Genomic DNA, 18,910 nt, shown 5'->3' with positions numbered 1-18,910 from the left:
TTCACATTCCTCTCACTTAGTTTAGATCCATTGGTTCAAGTCTTTTTTCTTCATTCTTTGTCAAGCTCACCTTTCTTCTTTCATGCAAAGATAAACTAGCTCTGTTTTCCTCTGCTCTTTTTCCTTTTTGTTTGTGTAATAATCCTAGGCTCTGGTTCTGTAGAACTTGAAAATACCATCAATCATTTTCCCTTGTTTCTTTATTCATGACTGAAGCTTTTGTGGCCAAAAATCCAATAAACTAAAAATTTCAAAAGTTATGCATGACCTTCCTGGCTCCATCATTTTCTGGTCTCTCTAAGGGACTTTTGGTCCTGCGGTGGGGCCATGAGCTAAAAGGTTTGGGACAGACAAAAGTCTATGGCATCCAAAGCTATCATTTCAAGGGACATGTTGAAGCATTTATTTGGTGAGCAGTAGCCCTGCAACACAGTGTGAGAGTGGGTACTGGGACAGCTGGTGGTGGGTAAGTTGTGGGGGATCTCTGTGTTGCACTGGAACCATCAGAAACAAACATAGAGATAGCTGACTAAAAATGAGAATGGAAATCCAACTAGAGCCCTCGCTTTGTCACCCTCAGCCATTAAGGTGAATGCATCCACAAAGAGATACAGTAATATAGCCACAGAGGATGTGGGCTCAGTTCCTGATGCAATCAGGAAAACTAAGTGTTCTCATTCATCAGGACAGTGGAGGAACTGTGGGTCACATGGACGGGCCAGAGGAAGATGAGAAGTTTGCAGTGCCAGCCTTGATGTAGCACTGCACGTAATCCCACACCAAACACAAAGGAGCTTCTCAGTTTCCAGCAAGTTCTCTCTTTGCCTAAGGAAGAAAAGTTGGTAGAAAAAAATATACTGCTTAAAGCTGGGCATTTGTATTTATGTGGGCCTGCCTGAATAAGACAATATTTAATATAAAACTAAAGTAAATTAGGCAAGACAAGTTCTTAATTAATTAGTAATATTTGAATTAATTTAGTATGTTGCAGCATTATCTGTTCTCTTGTCAGTTCTGTTTGGGAAATATTTTTCTAAATCACCAAGGCTACAGAGTGAGATGAGGGAAAGTACCTGCCCTGAGGCCTTTGAACTTTGATGGTTACAGGTTCTAAGCCTGAGGTCAGCAATCTGTGCATTTTTTTCTCATCTGTAAGATGGAGCCAATACTTTTCAATTGCAGTGTTGTTTGTATTAAAGATCCCAGATTTAAAAGCCACTTGTACAGTGCCTTATATCTGGTAGACACTCAGTAAATACTGTCACCACTCTTGTGCTCATACCCTGCCCACAGTTATTCAATCCCAGCCTAGATAAGAGGAAAAGCAGAGGTTCGCTTAGTTATAAATACTCCTGACCTTTAGAAATTTCTAAATACGATATTGAAAGTTTACTGTCCCACTCTGCCATTGATGAATAAGATGATTTGGGGTACAAAATTGATAGAAATTAATAACATCATGCTGATAATACATATAAGTGATAATAATACCATTACAGGCAGTAATGGTACTTTAGACATATCCTAACAGTGTGCTTTTCTTTGCTTCCAGAAGCCTCTGGTATGTCAGAACCATGCTGTCTTCCATGGGACTTCCTTTGTGAAGAGCATCCATTTAAAAGACTTTTATGAATACATGGTTTCAATCAAGTCCCCAAAGAACACATTTGTCTTCTGAGCTGCTGGCAGTTTTGAGGTTTGTGTTAATTTTTTCATTTTTCTTACTGAAGATATTAAGTTTGAGAGATTTTTTTAATGGAAAATATTTGTACTCTATTTCAATTAGAACTCTGGGAGCAGATTTTAAACAGATTTTCATTTCTTAATTTCATTGAAAGTTAGATTTAAATGAAAATAAATATCTTGTCATACTTATTTATGTATACCCTGTGGAATGTAACAAGGATATTAAAAATAAAATATACCCCACATTGGCTTAAAACAAATTTTATTTTTGTGTTTATAAATTCTAACTGAATAGATTCAATAAATTTATGCCAAGCGTCTACATATATCAGATTTAGTTAAGTACTTTCAATTGTTTAAGACCTTGTGGATAAATTATATTTTGAAACATTGAAAATCAAAACTGAATTTGTCAATATCAACTAGTATTATCATTTTTCAAATTATAAAAACTCAGTGCCCTGAGTGTTTTCATTTAGTTCTACCAGAGGATCTTCACCCTATGATTTATAAATGATAGAATAGGACTTGTTTGGGGTTTTGTGTGTGTGTGTGTGTGTGTGTGTGTGTGTATGCGTATTAGCAGTTTGAAAAATTACTAACAATATTGTTGCTTACTCAAGGAAAAAGCTTGCTAGTAGAGCAAGCATTTCATTTTGGAAATACGTGTTTGCTGTTGGGATAGTACCAAGTAAAACACTTGTATTTTGAAGGTACTTTCTGACAAAGACCTAACCAAAGGCTAAATTCAGTCCGTGCATCTTTCAAAGCTGGAAGAAGAAACAGGATGTAGGGTAAGGCTTGGTACTTTGAATGGATGAAAACTAAATGAAGGGCAAAGGAGAAGGAACACAGTACTTTCTAACATGACACATCTTTTCCCATAGGCATTTATTTCATTTGGTGGTACTTTTCTTCTGTCCATGGTGACAAATGCTTTCTCTCTTAGTAGCCCTTTACTGTGGTTCTACTTTTTTTATTTCTTTTATTTCTACTAAGAATCAAAGTAGATTTTACTGTAGTGCTGGGCTAGACTCCAGTTTTCCCACTGTACCCTTCGCTGTTGGGCCTCATGATTAACCCCCATTGAACAGTGAGGCAGAGGGTATTTACTAGGGTATGGGGTAGATGGGAAGTTGTGCCTCCATCCTCAGCTCTCTAGCCTGTCAATTCAGTAGGGTATCACAGTGTGTTGGAACCTAATAACTGTATCCATAGAAACAGAAGTGCTGGGAAGGACGTGAGAAGTTACCTAAATGTTCCTCCCTAGTCTACAAGCAAGATTCTGCGTGAACTGTCTGAAACCAATAAAAATCCATTTGTTTTCAAACCTTCATACCCAGGGATCCAATTTCCTTTTTTTCTTAGTTTTATTTTTTTTTTCATTTATTGTGGTTAAAACACACACACACACACACACACACACAAAACATGAAATCTACCCTTTAACAAATTTTTAAGTCCATACTTTAGTGTTGTTAACTCTCTGCATGTTGTACAGCAAATCCTTACAATTTTTTCATCTTGCTTAACTAAAGTGCTATACCTGTTGTAAAGCAACTCCCTGTTTCTCCTCCCTTCAGCTCTGGCAACTACAATTTTACCTTATTCTATGAGTTTGACTACTTTAGGTACTTCATATGAATGAAACCATGCAGTACTTGTCCTTCGGTGACTGGCTTGTTTCACTTAGCATAATGACCTTAGTTTATCCATTTTGTCACATATGACAGGATTTTCCTTGTTAGGCTTAATAATCTTCTGTTCTACATATAGGCCATGTTTACTCATTCATTTGTCAGTGGGCATTTAGGTTGTTTCCACATCTCAGCTATTGCGAATAATGCTGCAGTGAACATGAGTGTGTAAATATCTCTACAAGATCCTGTTTTCAGTTTTTTTGATATGTACCCAGAAGGGAAATTGCTGGATCATATGGTAGTTGTATTTTTAATTTCTGGAGGAATCTTCATACTGCATAGCAGAAGTACCAGTTTGCATTCTCACCCTCAGTGTGCAAGGGTTCCAGTTTCTCCACATCTTTACTAACCCTTGTCTATTTTTTTAAATAATAACCATCTTGAGGTGATATTTCATTGTGGTTTTGATTTGTATTTCCCTGATAATTAGTGATTTCGAATATCATTTCATGTATCTGTTGACCATTTGTATGTCTTCTTGGGAGAAATGTCTATTCAAGTCCTTTGCCCATTTTTAAATTATATTATTTGGATATTTTGCAGTTGAGTTGTAGGAGTTTATTATATATTTAATATATTAACCCCTTATCAGATATATGGTTTGCAAATTTTTTCCCATTCCGTAAGTTGCTTTTTCACTCTATTGATTGCTTCCTTTGCTGCATGGAAGCCTTTTAATTTGATATAATTCTACTTGTCTGTGTTTGTTTTGTTACCTGTTCTTTTCTTGTGATATCTAAGAAATCACAGCCAAGACCAAATATTATGGAGCTTTTTCCCTGGGTTTTCTTCTAGTAGTTGTGTAGTTTCAAATCTTATATTTAATTCTTTACTTCATTTTGGGTTGGTTTTGGTGTATGATATAAAATAAGGATCCAGTTTTATTCTGTGGCATGTGGATATACAGTTTTCCTAACACAATTTATTGAAGAATAAGTTCTTACACTTTTGTGGAGTCTTGGAACCCTTGTTGAATATAATTTGATCCTATATATATGGGTTTATTTCTGGACTCTCTATCCTGTTCCATTGGTTCATATATCTGCCTTTATGTCAGTACCATGCCATTCTGACTACTGTAGCTTTATATATTATAATTTTTTCATCTTGCATGACTGAAACTCTATATATAATATAGAGTTTGTTGTTACATTTCGACATCAGGAAGTATGAGGCTTCCAAATTCAACAGCATACTGCATACTGCTGTTGAATTTGGTTTGCTAGTATTTGTTGCTAGCAAAAAAGTTGCTAGTATTTTGTTGAGAATTTTTGCACTTACATTCATCAGGGATATTGGCCTGTAGCTTTCTTGTGGCATGGTTCACTTTGGTATCAGGCTTATGCTGGCTTCATAAAATGAGTTAGGAAATGTTCCATCCTTTTCAATTTTTTAGAAGAGTTTGAGAAGGATTAGCATTAATTCTTTAAATGTTTGGTAGAATTATCTGGTGAAGCTATCTGATATAGGACTTTTCTTTGTTGGAAGATTTCTAACTACTGACTCAATCTCCTTACTAGTTATGGGTCTGTTTAGGCTATTTTTTCTTTATTTAGTCTTGGTAGGTTGTATGTTTCTAGAAATGTATCTGTTTCATCTAGGTTATCTAATTGGTTGGCATATCATTGTTCCTTGTAGTCTCTCAGAATCCTTTTTATTTCTGTGATATCAGTTGTAATGTCCCCTCTTTCATTTATGATTTCAAGTCTTTCTCAAGAAAGCCAATGTAATTTCTGAGCTTATATCGTGTTAATTTATTTCTGCTTCCACTGAAAAAGAAAATTTATTGGTCAGACTTCCCCTGTATCATCCTAGTCTCAGTTCTTAAATCATCCTTTTTCTCTTTGGGAGAGATAAGCCCATTTTTAAAACTTTTCCTATAAATCTGCATAATCCAAAATTTTAATTATCCTCACAGTTCTTTCCTGAGTCTCTTAAGTTCCCTACATTTCACTTAAGTTTTAGAGGCCAAATAGGTTGAAGGAACATTAAAAATCATCTATTGATGTTTCTTCATCAGGGCAGTATTGGCATTTTAAGTGGGACAGTTCCTTTGTGATGCAAGATTGTCCCATGCATGTTTAGAATGTTTAGTAACCGGCCAGGTGCAGTGGCTCATGACTGTAATTGCAGCACTTTGGGAGACCGAGGCGGGTGGATCACCTGAGGTCAGGAGTTCAAGGCCAGCCTGGCCAACATGGTGAAATCCCGTCTCAACTAAAAATACAAAAAAATTAGCTGGGCGTGGTCGTGGGCGCCTGTAATCCCAGCTACTTCAGGAGACTATGGCAGGAAAATCGCTTGAACCCAGGAGGTGGAGGTTGCAGTGAGCCGAGATCACGTCATTGCACTCCAGCCTGGGCAACAAGAGAACAGCTGTCTCAAAAATAAAAAATAAAAATAAAAATAAATAAAAGAATGTTTAGTAACCACGGTTCTCAGGAACCAAAGGCAAACATCTCCCTCAACCCCAGTTATTGTAGTAACCAGATTCAAACCTTCTTCCCCTTGTCCAGCAGTGGAGGTCTGCAACTGTCCAGACTACAGAAACTTCACTTAGAGCTGACAGTGCCCAAATGGTCAGAAAGATGGAGCTGGGTGTAGCCCCCTTTTTCTAACTCCGGGTACCATTCTCTTCCCACTCTATTGCACTTCTACTCTGAGCCACATTTATTTTTTAGCTGCCTAGAAATTCACTAACATACATAAATGGATGGATAGACTCTTTTGAAGAATGAGAAATTCTGGTTTGGTGTTTAAAGGAGACAGTTTTTCCTGATATAGGAACATGGATGAGGGAAAGATAATATTAGAACTCAGTACAGGAAAATGGCAGAGAGAGGACAGCTCTTGGATGTGGAGATGGAGATGGGCTTGGACCTCAGGAGAAGTGGTGGGGCTGATGCCGCAAAGGTGGCCGGTCAGTTACTGAGAACAGAAAGGGTAGAAAATCTGAAATCTGCAAGATGACTGGGAAAAGGCAAGTAATAAAGTAGTATTTTTTTTCACTTGCTTTTCACCAAGCACCATAGTTTCAGCTGTCTGCTCTAGGCCACAAGCTTCCTCAGAAAGTCAAGGATCAGTTTGTGGGGAGCTCAAAGAGCCCTTGATTACAGCCTAACCGCTCTCTCCCTCTAGTCCCAACATCCTTGGCCTCACCCCCTACTGTCCCCCTCCACACTTCTGCCTTCTGCCTCACTTACTTACTGTTGCCAACACCCAGTTCCATCTTTATGCATGCGGAGTATGGGGAAATGACTTGACAATTTCTGTTTCTCCTGATTTCACCAAGGGCTCAAGTAAAGTTATAAACTAAAAGGAGAGGATATAGAAACAATTGACCTTTGGGGACTTTCTCCTCCAAAGGCTTGGGGAATTTCTGCCCCGAAATGGCTCTGACCTCTTGAGGCTTTTATCATAATATAATATGAATACAGCGTCTCCATGAAAAACCAAATTATCATTCACTACTATTTTATTTGGGTTTAAGAAATCATTGAATTCCCCAGTACACAGGTTACTTAATAATAAAATGAGAAGAATTCATGAATTAACAATACAGTTTCCAGTAGGGGTATCTCAATTTTTATAGTGGGATTACAGTTAATATCTACCTCAGCTTCCACCAAATACACACAGTGAGTACAATGTTGAAAATTGAGAACTGGACTAAAGGGTCTTTTTCTTTGATTTCTAGTAAAATGAGGAAGACTACATGATAAGATGTATCATCTATGAAAAGGCTAGATTTATGGGGATAGAAAAAATAATATCAAAAGATTTTCATTATGTTGTGTTATTTAATTATTTAAAGTTTTATGAGTGAGTTCCTGAGTCAGGTTTTTAAAATATGGGGATTTTCCTGTCTTGTCTTCTTTTTTGCATAGGACATCAAGTTATATTTGGCTTCTCAGAATTTCTCATTTCCTGAAATGCACTACTAGCTGTATAAACATGGAAGGATAAATATTAGCTTTATGAGAACACGTTCCTCTACTAGTTGAAAAATAGCATATAATAAAAAATACAAGGATGTAATATTGAAAATTATAGATCAATATGCCCTCTTATTGTGGGCGTATATCTAATCCTCATGCATGGAGTCTGTTTTTTCAGAAAAACGCACACTGTATAATACCACTTGTGTCTGTGATTTATTTCTACCCCTCATATTTAATAATATATCTTAAGTGACTCTTGCCTTACTAGTGAAATGTTTCAGGCTTATTTTCCACTGTGATTTAAAAAATGGAAAAACAAAAAAAAAACAAAAAAAAACCTCTCTGGCTCCTTGCCATTAATTCTAAGAATTGCACATGATCCAAAATTAATAAAATGTTAGTAGGTTTCCTTCCTGCTGGAGTCCCCCAGCACCCAGTGAATGAGCTCCTTGGGGATTATATTAGAAAATGTTTATTGGCAATTTTGAAAGAAAAGGAAGTCTTTGTGAGGAGCTTAAAAAAGTAATATTAATTGCAATCTTGCCCAGCTAATCAACACTTGTAAGTGTGCAAATTATTATTCCAAAATCCAGACTCTATGAACATTTGTAGAAACAATGAAAACTTGGCATCTATTAACTGTGTCCCTTAAACCTCATATTCATACCCCATAAGGAAAAAAAAGAGTTAGTCAAATAAATAGTGTATGAGTTGAAACATTCTTTTAAAGCTGGAGGACTCAATATAACTACATTCAGATAATTCACTTCCACCTGAAAATGACCATTCATTTGCCAAAAGTGCCACTGACTTCTCATTGCAAGGATAGTCTTTTCTTCTACAGTAAGTCTCCATTGTTTCTCTTTCTGAAGATGGAAAATAATCAGCCTTGTATATTCTCAGCTCAGCTCAGAAATAAGAAAGTTAGACTTATTAGAACAGCTCCTTCTAATTGTCTCAATTTCTACAGCTTTCTTTTTTTAGACAACAAATTTCAAAAAAAGTTAATTTTTATTGTCAAGTAGCTTAAACCTACAGAAAAGAGCAAAGCGTATGTATTCACCCCATATTTAAAAATTTTTAAATGTTCTTCAGATGTCTACTTCTCCTTTCCCAGAGGTACTATCACGATAATAAGGTTGTTGTATATTATACCATTTATCACATATATAGTTATAATTAATCTCTCTCTATATATATGTGTGTATACATATATATGTATATGTATGTGTATATATATATGTATACACACACACACACATATATGTACAATATTTTTTAAGTTTACATAGATGGGATCATACTGAATATATACCTTTGAAACTTGTTTTTTTCTCAATTTTTTTTTTTTTTAGAATTCTCTCTGTTAATATATGGAGATCTGTTTCATTCATAGTGGTTAATTGTTGTATAGTTTTCCACAAGTGAAGTATGTTCACTTTATCATAATAGAACCAGTCTGTTGCTTTTTCTGGACAATCACCTGCCTGCCCCCCCTCCCCATCTCCTCTTTTACAGTGGATGTATGAGGTGACCGTATGATGCTGCTATGTCCCACCTACCATAGAAGAGGCACTTGGGAAATATCTGTTCTGTACATTCTGCTACAAAAACCTTTCACTTCCTTCTTCCTAACAGTGTTTCTGTTTTGTTGTTTCTGTTGAATGTGCCTCTATCCTTTTCTATTGATTTTTCCATGAGTAGTTTCTAATGTAGCTTTACTCGTTATATCTCAATCAACTATAATTGTGTCTGAAGAGTGGGAAATGACAAGGGAAACAGAACAAAGACAAACTAGAGAGAGTAAAAGAAGGAAGAAGGGGTCATTTCCCCCCTTTAGCTTCTAAGGGTTCAGTTGGTGTCCAGGAGAGTTACTTTTTGAAGTACATTTGCACATTCTTTTACACTTCATTATCTGGGAGGTCAGCTAGTTTTTGAGGCCTTTTCTCTTCCATTAGACAAATAAAAAATTTCTTTTTGTCTATTTGTTTCAGAAGCACATTAGAAAAATATGCATTTTTTTTTAAGTTTAGTATGTTGTTAAAGGTTCCAGATGTATCTCAAGTTAAATGTTGTTTAGTGTCTGGTACCTTCACTAAATAAGAGCTATTAAAAATTCTCAAATGAATACAAATTTGTATTTTTGGTAGATTTTAGGCTTGTTTTATGGAGTGTTATACCTAGCATGTGCTCAATGAATCTTTTTTTGAATTACTGAATGAATAAACAAAGTAACAAATATTTGTAGCGATTACAGTAATATTTGTAGAGGTTACATGGTCGTTTGACTTGGAAAAATGTTAAAATTTCTATTAATCATCTTTCATCTATTGAAACACTCCAACACTTCAATGCTTAGGCCTCCTGTAATTGAAAACTGAGGTCTATAAACAAATATAAGATTAGAGTTAACTGAGACCATCCATTCCCAAGAGTTATTAAAATTAAGGACTGTGTTTAGGGTTCCCACCTTATTTAGGGCTCTAAAAAAGTGTCCTTTATGGTAAAATTTTAAGAGCTGTATATCTTAGAGTTTAGGCTCTTCTCAAGTTCTGTTTTGCTATTCTAAGAGATTAAAGCCTTTTTTTTTTTTTTTTTTGGTTAGTTATGTTTTTGTATATGATTGTGGCCTGGGCCAATGCCACCACTAAGAAAATGGAACTTTTAAAAATTCAAGAGTAAAAGCCACTATTTCTAGAACTGACACAGCCTTTCCTAGGTTCAATCATTACCCCTTTAAATTATTTATTCCCTTCCATATCTGGAAATTATTAGACTGTAAATGATCTCACCACTTCTCAAATATGATTTGGTTTATGAAAAGATGAATTAATAAGTATCGAGAACTTCCTTTGGTTTTCCTTAGCAATGCTCTGGTCTTTTCTGAAAGTTGAGTTTATAGGGTTTCCCTCTCCTTAATCTTCATTTTTGTTGTATTTAATGGAATTCTACTAAGCTACAATATTTATGCCAAGTTTCATTTTCAGCAGACTTTCATAATGGAGCCTAAATCCTCAGAAAATAGAGTTCCTGTCAGAAATGTTGGCACACATTCCCTATCACTGCCCCGCTGGCCATCTACACACTGCTTAGGCTGTTGTGGACATGTGGAATCAGCAGGGAAATGCTTTTCACTTTTAGCTCACATATGTTTTTAAGTAGAATTTTTCTGTGGTGGTACTGATATCCCCAGTATGAGATTAGTAGTGCTATTTTCTTAATGGTCAAATTTTGATATTTATCAATAGCCATCATAATGATAGATCTGCTGATGGCCTTGGGTTCTCATCTGGCACATTAATTTATAAATGTGGTAGAATTCCAACACCTTGTAAACTCTTTCTGGTGGATTTTACTTTAGAAAATCAACTCACTGCTCTTCCAATCTGTCTGCCTTCAAGTTGTTGCATGAGGACTCAGCTCAAATCACCAGCAAACCTGCAACTTCTTTACCTCCTTCTCCTTTCTCTGTGGGTAGGCCCATTCTCTCAGGAATACCGGACAAGAGGGTCAAGCTACTGAGAAACATGAGAAAACATGTCTGGTAATAGACCTGCTGAAATCACTCTATATTTGTTTTTCTTTTCTTTTTATATCAAGGTCCATATTAATTTTTCTGAAAAAGTAATAGTTAGACCACCAATGGCTTAGCAGGAGGAAGATTGGTCATGGTATTGGATTCTAAATTTTTCAAATGCAATTTGAGAAAATATTCATCAAACTTTGAAATAGAATAAAGAAGAGTGAGAAAAGTAAGTGTAGGTCTTAATTCCAGTTAGGGGAATCAGCAGCTTCATTTCAAATACATTGAAACCTGAATTTGGAATCTTTCATACAGAAACTGCAAAGCAAAATTTAAGGATAAGCAATACATTATTCCCAAAAGTGTTGAGAAGACAAAATTAGATTAACAGGTCTCAGCAAAAAACAAAGCTAGTAAGTGTTAGGAACTTAGAAAAATCTTAAATTTATTCTCACTCATAGGTGGGAATTGAACAATGAGAACACATGGACACAGGAAGGGGAACATCACACTTCAGGGACTGTTGTGGGTTGGGGGGAGGGGGGAGGGATAACATTGGGAGATATACCTAATGCTAGATGACGAGTTGGTGGGTGCAGTGCACCAGCATGGCACATGTATACATATGTAACTTACTGCACATTGGGCACATGTACCATAAAACCTAAAGTATAATAATAATAATAATAATAATAATTACAATAAAAGAAAAAAAAAAAAAAAAGAAAAATCTTAAATTTCAAGCGTGCTCTTAATACTTGAGACATAGACATAAATAATTAAGCACAAAGAGTCTCAAGGATGCTTGTATAAGAGACAAAATTAATATAGGGAAGCCTCCTTAATTAGGGTGAACTAGGGAGAGAGCACATTTGTTGGAAGTAGGTGATGTTTCATTTCAAGGGCAGTTGTACACTCTCAAGTAAATCCAATAATATAAGCTTGTTCCTGATGGGAACCTCAACAACAACAAAAACCCTCACTATCTTGCTTCACGAATCTCTAATTTTCCCCTATGAGTTTTGCTCCAGGATAATACATAGTGGAAGGAATCACAAAAGTTTGGCCTTTCACCATCTTAAGCAACTTGTATTAATTTTAAAAACCTAAGCCAGTGGTAAACTTAATTTGAATATAGGTGTCCTAATATACTTTTTTGACAAATTCATTACTATTAAAAGGATGTTTTAAGATTACAGGTGTATTGGTGCTGTAGCCCAGAATGATGATTTCCAAGTGATGATGTTCATTTACATATAGCATTTTATTTCCTGTTAACAGTTAGGTTTTACTCAAGGGGAAGAATAATAAGACATTAAAGTGCAGGGCACCTGACTTCCTGCTTCTGTCTCCATTCAGAGAAAGAGGTTACAGAGAACAGACATCCCAGCACCCCTAGCACAGGAGAGATAAGGGGAGGAAAAGATAAGGACTAGGAAGGGAGATTGCCAACCAGCTTTCTCTTCCCTATTAACCCAAAATTTGGCATGCAGCCAGTGTTTCTTTAATTTTTTCTTTAGCTTCTATTGATAGCCCAGAGATGAGTGTGTATGCTGGAGGTTGGAGAGGGACTTCCCTTTTAAATAGACACAAGAGAACTGCATATTTTTATGAAAAGGACATTTTTTGAAATTCTTTCCTAAAATGTGGACAACACTTGAATAAATACTATAGGCAAACATTTTCAAGATAAAATTTCTGAGATCATTTCCACTCATTTAGAATTTTTCACACACACAAAAGACTGTTAGTTACCGAACAATGCCATCACTGTTAGAAATTCCATCCTAAATTTTAGCAGAGAATGTGTAATCCCCCCAAAAAAGAAAACTTAAGGGAATGGAATGTATTTTTCATTTAATTTAAAAGAACTTTTTGTTGTTTTAAAATTCTGGATAAAAATCCAGGAGGCATAGTTTCTTAAAATTATCACAAGAATATATATTCAACAAGCCAAAGGATGATGGTCATAGTAGGATGAAACAATGTTCAACATTCTACAGCTCAGTTTGCTCATCAGAAAGATTACTAAATTGAGAGATCATGTGAGGAAATTCCACTTGCATGGAAAATATCTGTTTATAAAAATGATAATACAAGACCCATATAAAATATAATTTATAAAAACCTATTTTCACTTCTGCCCTTCTTAGCGAAGTGAGACATAACCCACTTAAATTCTACTCCCTTTTATTCCTGTCTGAGAATTCCTGCCATTTGAGAAAATATGCTGTTGCTTAATTTATTGGTTGGAAATGCTAAAATTGTGTTTGTGAAATTAATATTGTAAAAAGAGATGACAAGATGTAAATAGTATTAACCTTTCATTACACTGTACTTAGAACATTTTTTTCCTGAAATTTCCATACTCAGCTTCATTTTCCAAAGGTCCTGGAAAACCTGCATAGAACTTGGCTCATATTAGGCTACAATTTAAATGTTTACTGGACAAATAAACAAGAAAAATAATTAAAGGTAGCCTACAAAGGTGAATTTCCAAAAATCCCATAACTTCAGTGGGCTAAATACCAGATGGAGAAGGGTGCTGCAGATATGATGCTCCACATTTTCCTTTTATGCTTCGTCTCCAAGGCCCTACTCTATTTATTGCTGTGGCATCTGGCAGGCTTTCTTTTCTGGGCTCCACATGCTCCGTGCCGTGTGTTAGAATTTTCCTGGAACGAAAGTCAAGGAAATACCGTTTCTAAAAATATGCCTTATGGGGTTTTTTAAATATAATATTTCCTTTCTACTAGCTCATTCACTTAGGGAACCTAATAAATGGTATTCATATGTAGAAAAAAATCACGGTGAATCTGATTTTTTCTATGCAACAAACATAACAATTGTTTTAACAAAGTGTGCAAACATTGTCTTCTTTTTCAGGAAGTTTTATTTTTGTGGGTTTATGGCTACAGACGTTCTATGCTTACTAAAAATAGTAGCTAAAACATTTATTCGGTGCTTATTTATACCAGGAACTGTTTTTTACATATATTGGCAAGTATAGTCCTTTAACAGTCCTGTATAGTAGATATTATTTTTTATATTTTATAAAGGAGGAAATTATGCTTAGACTATTTTTCTTTTTATTTTTTTTTGTGAAAGTCTTAGTTTTAAAGGATTTTTTTATTTAAACATTTTATTATGCAAATGTTTAACTATTCCAAATAGTTTAAAGACGTTTACAGTAAATGCTCATACCCACCACTGTGCATCATTCTATCCCTCTATCCATTCATCATTCATGAATCTTATTTTTGGACACATTTCTTTCTTTTTTTTTCTTTTTTTTCTTTTCTTTTTTTTTTTTTTTTGAGATGGAGTCTCGCTCTGTCACCCAGGCTGGAGCACAGTGGCACAATCTCTGCTCACTGCAACCTCCACCTCCTGGGCTCACACCATTCTCCTGCCTCAGCTTCCTGAGTAGCTGGGACTACAGGCGCCCGCCACCACGCCAGGCTAATTTTTTATATTTTTAATAGAGATGGAGTTTCACCGTGTTAGCCAGAATGGTCTCGATCTCCTGACCCCGTGATCGTCCTGCCTTGACCTCCCGAAGTGCTGGGATTACAGTTGTGAGCCACCACACCCGGCTTGGACACATTTCAAAGCAAGTTATAGACATTAGTACATATCCTCCTAAATACTTGAACGTGCGCATTATTACCAGAATTCAAATTTTATGATTCTTTGTTTTTTCTTTTGAGGTAAAATTTACATATGATAAAACACACAACTTTTTATGAGTGAATTTCCATGAGTTCTGACAAATGTATCTGCCTGTTGCACCCAAATCTATATTACCCCAGAAAGTTCCTGCAGGCCCCTCCCAGTATCCCTACCCCACCAAGAGTAAATCACTTCTTTCAGGGCTTTATATAAATGGAACCATACTCTATATACTCTTTCATGTCAGAAAGAGTATGCTATATGCTCCTTTCATATAGCATAATGTTTTTGAGATCAGTCTGTTATTGAGTTCATTGGTAGTTCTCTATTGCTGAGTTGTATTCCATTTTACCAGTTTGTTTATCCATTCTTCCACGTTTCGACTAGTATGAATGAGCTTCTATAAACATTCTTGTACAGATGTTTTTGAGGGCATAGGTCTTCATTTATAGTAGGTCAACATCTAAAAGTAGGATTCTGGTCATAGATAGGTGTACTTTTAATTTTTGAAGAAATTGCCAGATCTTTTCCAAAGTAATTTTTTATATTTCCACCAACAAAATGTGAGAGTTTTAGTTGTTCTACGTCCTCACCCATATTGAGTGCAGTCTGACTTTTTAGGTTTAGCCATTTTGGTGGGTTTGTGGTGATGTTTAATCATAATCTAATATGCCTTTTCCTTGATGACTAATATGTTGAAATCATTTTCATATGCTTACTGGTCATTTATATAATTTTCTCTGTAAAGTGTTCATTGCAGTTATTTTCCCATTTTTAAATTGGATTATTTGTGTTTTTATTATTGAGGTAGAGAAGTTCTTTATATGTATGAGCCATATATAAAAATATATATGTATGTAAATATGTAAACAAGTATTTTATTAGGTATATTTTGCAAGTATTTCTTTCCAATCTGTGCCTTGCTAATTTATTCTCTTAGTGATGTCTTTTGATGAGCAGAAGTTTAAATTTTGAGGTCTAATTTATCAGGGCTTTCTTTTTCTTTCATGGGTAATTATTTTCTGTATCCTGTCTAAAACAAGGTTATCTCTGTTATATATACACACACACACGCATATATAGTTTGAAAATTTATAGTACAGTTGTAGCTTTTATGTTTAGATTTATTATCCATATTAAATTAATTTTTATTTGTTGTGTGAGGTCAGTGTAGAGTTTTTTATTTTCTGTATGGATATTTAATTCTTCCAGCACTATTTGAAGACGTTCCTTTCCCCCATTGGAATTTCAATTTCTTAATGTTATTCTTAAAGATCAAATGACCACATAAATGTGCATCTATTTCTGAGCTCTCTGCTCTGTTCCATTGGTTTTGTAGCTCTTTATATAATCAGTGTACCAGACTACATTAATTTCTGTAGCTTTATAGTAAGTCTTCAAGTCAGATGGTATAAGCCTTCCATCTTTGTTCTTTTTTTGTTTTTTACAAAATTGGTTTGTATATCCTAGTTCCTGTAAAATTTTAGATTTATTTTAGAATTATGCTGCTGGTTTCTAAGAAATTAGCCAAATGGGATTATGATTGGGAATATATTTATTCTAGGGATCAGTTTGGGAAGAATTGACTTCTCACCAATATCAAGCCTTCCAATCCATGAACATACACTATATCTGCATTTATATAGGTCTTCTTTAAAACCTTTCAGTAATATTTTATATAAACATCTTAAATACATACTATTATATTTATTACTCAAAATTTTATTTTTAAATATTTCAGATAGAATTTAAAATTTTTATTTTTCAAAGTTTCCCATTAATAGGTGGAACTACAATTATAGTATTACCCTGATAGCAAAAGCTGACAAATACATAAGAAGAAAGGAAACTGTAGACCACTATTCTTTATGAATACAGATAGAAAAATTCTCAGCAAGATACTAGCAAATTGAATACAGCAACATATAAAAAAGATTATACACCAGAACCAAATATAATTTATCCCACTAATAAAAGGTTACTTAAACATTTGAAAATTAATCAGTGTAAACTCCATATTAATAGAATAAAAGAAAAACATACAATCATCTCAGTAAACTTAGAAATAATATTTGACAAAATCCATTTCATGATAAATATGCTCAACAAACTAGGAATATAAGGAAACTTTTTAACCAGCTAAAGAACATCTATGGAAAACCCACAACTAACATTACATTTATTAGTGAAAGACTGAAAGTTTTCCACCTAGGATTGGGAACAAGACAAACATTTCTACTCTACCCACTTCTAGTCAATAATGTACTATTGACTATGAGCTAATGAATGAGTTCTGTGAGGTTGCAACATATAAAATCAATATACAAAGACCAGTTATATTTGTATACACTAGCAAGGAGCAATTTAAAATGAAATTAAGAAAACAATTTTATTTATAATAGCATCAATAAAAAATACTTAGGAATAAACTTAACAAAAGCAGTGTAAGACATGCACGCTGAAAACTGCAAAGCATCATTGAAAGAGATTAATCATGACCTAAATAATGGTGAAACACACCATAATCATAGAAAGCTTAAGTTAGCAAAATGTCAGTACTCCCCCAAATATATCTACAGATTCAGTGCCATCCCTATCAAAATCTTATCTGGCTTTTGTCTTTTTTTTTCTTTTTTGTGGAGAATGGGGTCTCACTATATTGCCCAGGCAGATCTTAAACTCCTGGGCTCAAGCTATCTGCCTGATTCTGCCTCCCTAAGAGCTAGGATTACAGGTGTGAGCCACTGCACCTGCATTGGCTGTCTTTTTAAAAGAAATTTATAGGCCAGCCATGGTGACCCACACCTATAATCCCAGCACTTTGGGAGGCCGAGGCAGGCAGAACACGAGGTCAAGAGATCGAGACCATCCTGGCCAACATGGTGAAACCCCGTCTCTACTAAAAATACAAAAAATTAGCCGGGTGTGGTGGCGTGCGCCTGTAGTCCCACCTACTCGGGAGGCTGAGGCAGGAGAATTGCTTGAACCCAGGAGGCGGAGGTTGCAGTGAGCCGAGATCACGCCACTGTACTCCATCTGGCGAGAGAGTGAAAGTCTGTCTCAAAAAAAAAGAAAAAAGAAATTTATGCTTCTGAACTTCATATGGAAATATAAAGACCCAAAATAGCCAAAACAATCTTGAAAAAGAACAATGTTAGAGGACTCACAGCTCCCAATTTCAAAACTTATTACAAAGCTAGAGTAATCAAGAGTCTTTGGTACTGGCAGAAGGATAGACAGATAGATAAATGGAATGGAATAGAGAGTCCATGAATAAACCTATATATCTGTGGCCAGCTGATTTTCAAAAGGGTTCCAGAGCAATTCAATGGAAGAAAGAATAGTCTTTTCAACAAATGGTTCTGGGACAACTGGATTTCCACATGTATTAATAATACAAAATAATGAATTTGGATGCTTGTGTCACACCATATACAAAAATTAAAAATGATCCAAGATTTAAATGTAAAAGCTAAAACTATGAAATTCTTATAAGGAAACATAGGTATAAATCTTTATAACCTTGGATTAGGCAATAGTTTCTTGAGTGAAACACCAAAAGCATATACAGCAAAAGAAAAATATAGATAAATCAGACTTTATCAAAATTTTAAACTTTTGTGCTTCAAAGGACACTGTCAAGAAAGTGAAAAGAGAACTCAAAGATGGAAGAAAATATTTGCAAATTTTATATTTGATAAAGAGCATATCAGATATATGAAGAAATTTTAAAATTCACTTAAAAAGACAAATAACCCAATTTAGAAATGGGGAAAAGATATGAACAGACATTTGTCTGAAGAAGATATTATAAATGGCCAATAAGCACATGAAAAAATGCCCAACATTATTAACCCTTAGGACATGTAAATCAAAACAACAACGTGGTACCACTTCATACCCACTTGGGTTACTATTTTAACTGTCTGTTGAATTACTATAGTCTATCATTTTTAGAGAGTAAATATAGTAATATAGTATATAGTACTGTAGTAATTGTCTAAAATTGACAGACAATAACAGTGTTGACAGGGATGTGGTAAATTTGGAACCTTCATGCATTTTGATGGGGTTGTAAAGTGCTGTAACCACTTTGATAAAACACCTTGACATTTTCTCAAAAAGTTAGTCACAGAGTTATCTCGCTCCTAGGTATAGGCCTAAGAGAACTGAAAACATACATTCTCACAAAAATTGTACATGAGTGTTCATAGCAATTTTATTCCTAATAACCAAAATAATAGACAACCCAAATAGCCATCAGCTGATGAATGGATGAACGAAATGTGATATATGCATGCAGCAGAATATTATTCAACCTAAAATCAGAATGGAATACATTTACATGCTACAAAATGGATAAACCTTGAGCACATTAAGCCAGACAC

General features: G+C 34.9%; 1 protein-coding gene across 12 annotated transcripts in view; it reads left to right on the top strand.

The window, feature by feature from the left end:
• ENOX1 (ecto-NOX disulfide-thiol exchanger 1) overlaps positions 1–18,910 on the top strand; it is a 571,794-nt gene that overhangs the window by 298,702 nt on the left and 254,182 nt on the right. For all 12 annotated transcript variants that reach the window (XM_054528960.2, XM_063714804.1, XM_054528961.2 and 9 more), the window contains one exon: positions 1,553–1,696. The gene's annotated coding sequence lies outside the window, so the exon portion shown is untranslated. The remainder of the gene's footprint in view (positions 1–1,552; positions 1,697–18,910) is intronic.

Source organism: Pongo abelii, chromosome 14 (genome assembly GCF_028885655.2).
Source record: "Pongo abelii isolate AG06213 chromosome 14, NHGRI_mPonAbe1-v2.0_pri, whole genome shotgun sequence".
Lineage (NCBI taxonomy): Eukaryota > Metazoa > Chordata > Mammalia > Primates > Hominidae > Pongo > Pongo abelii.
Note: the sequence above shows the minus strand (reverse complement) of the source record. Positions and strands in the feature narration are given on the sequence as shown.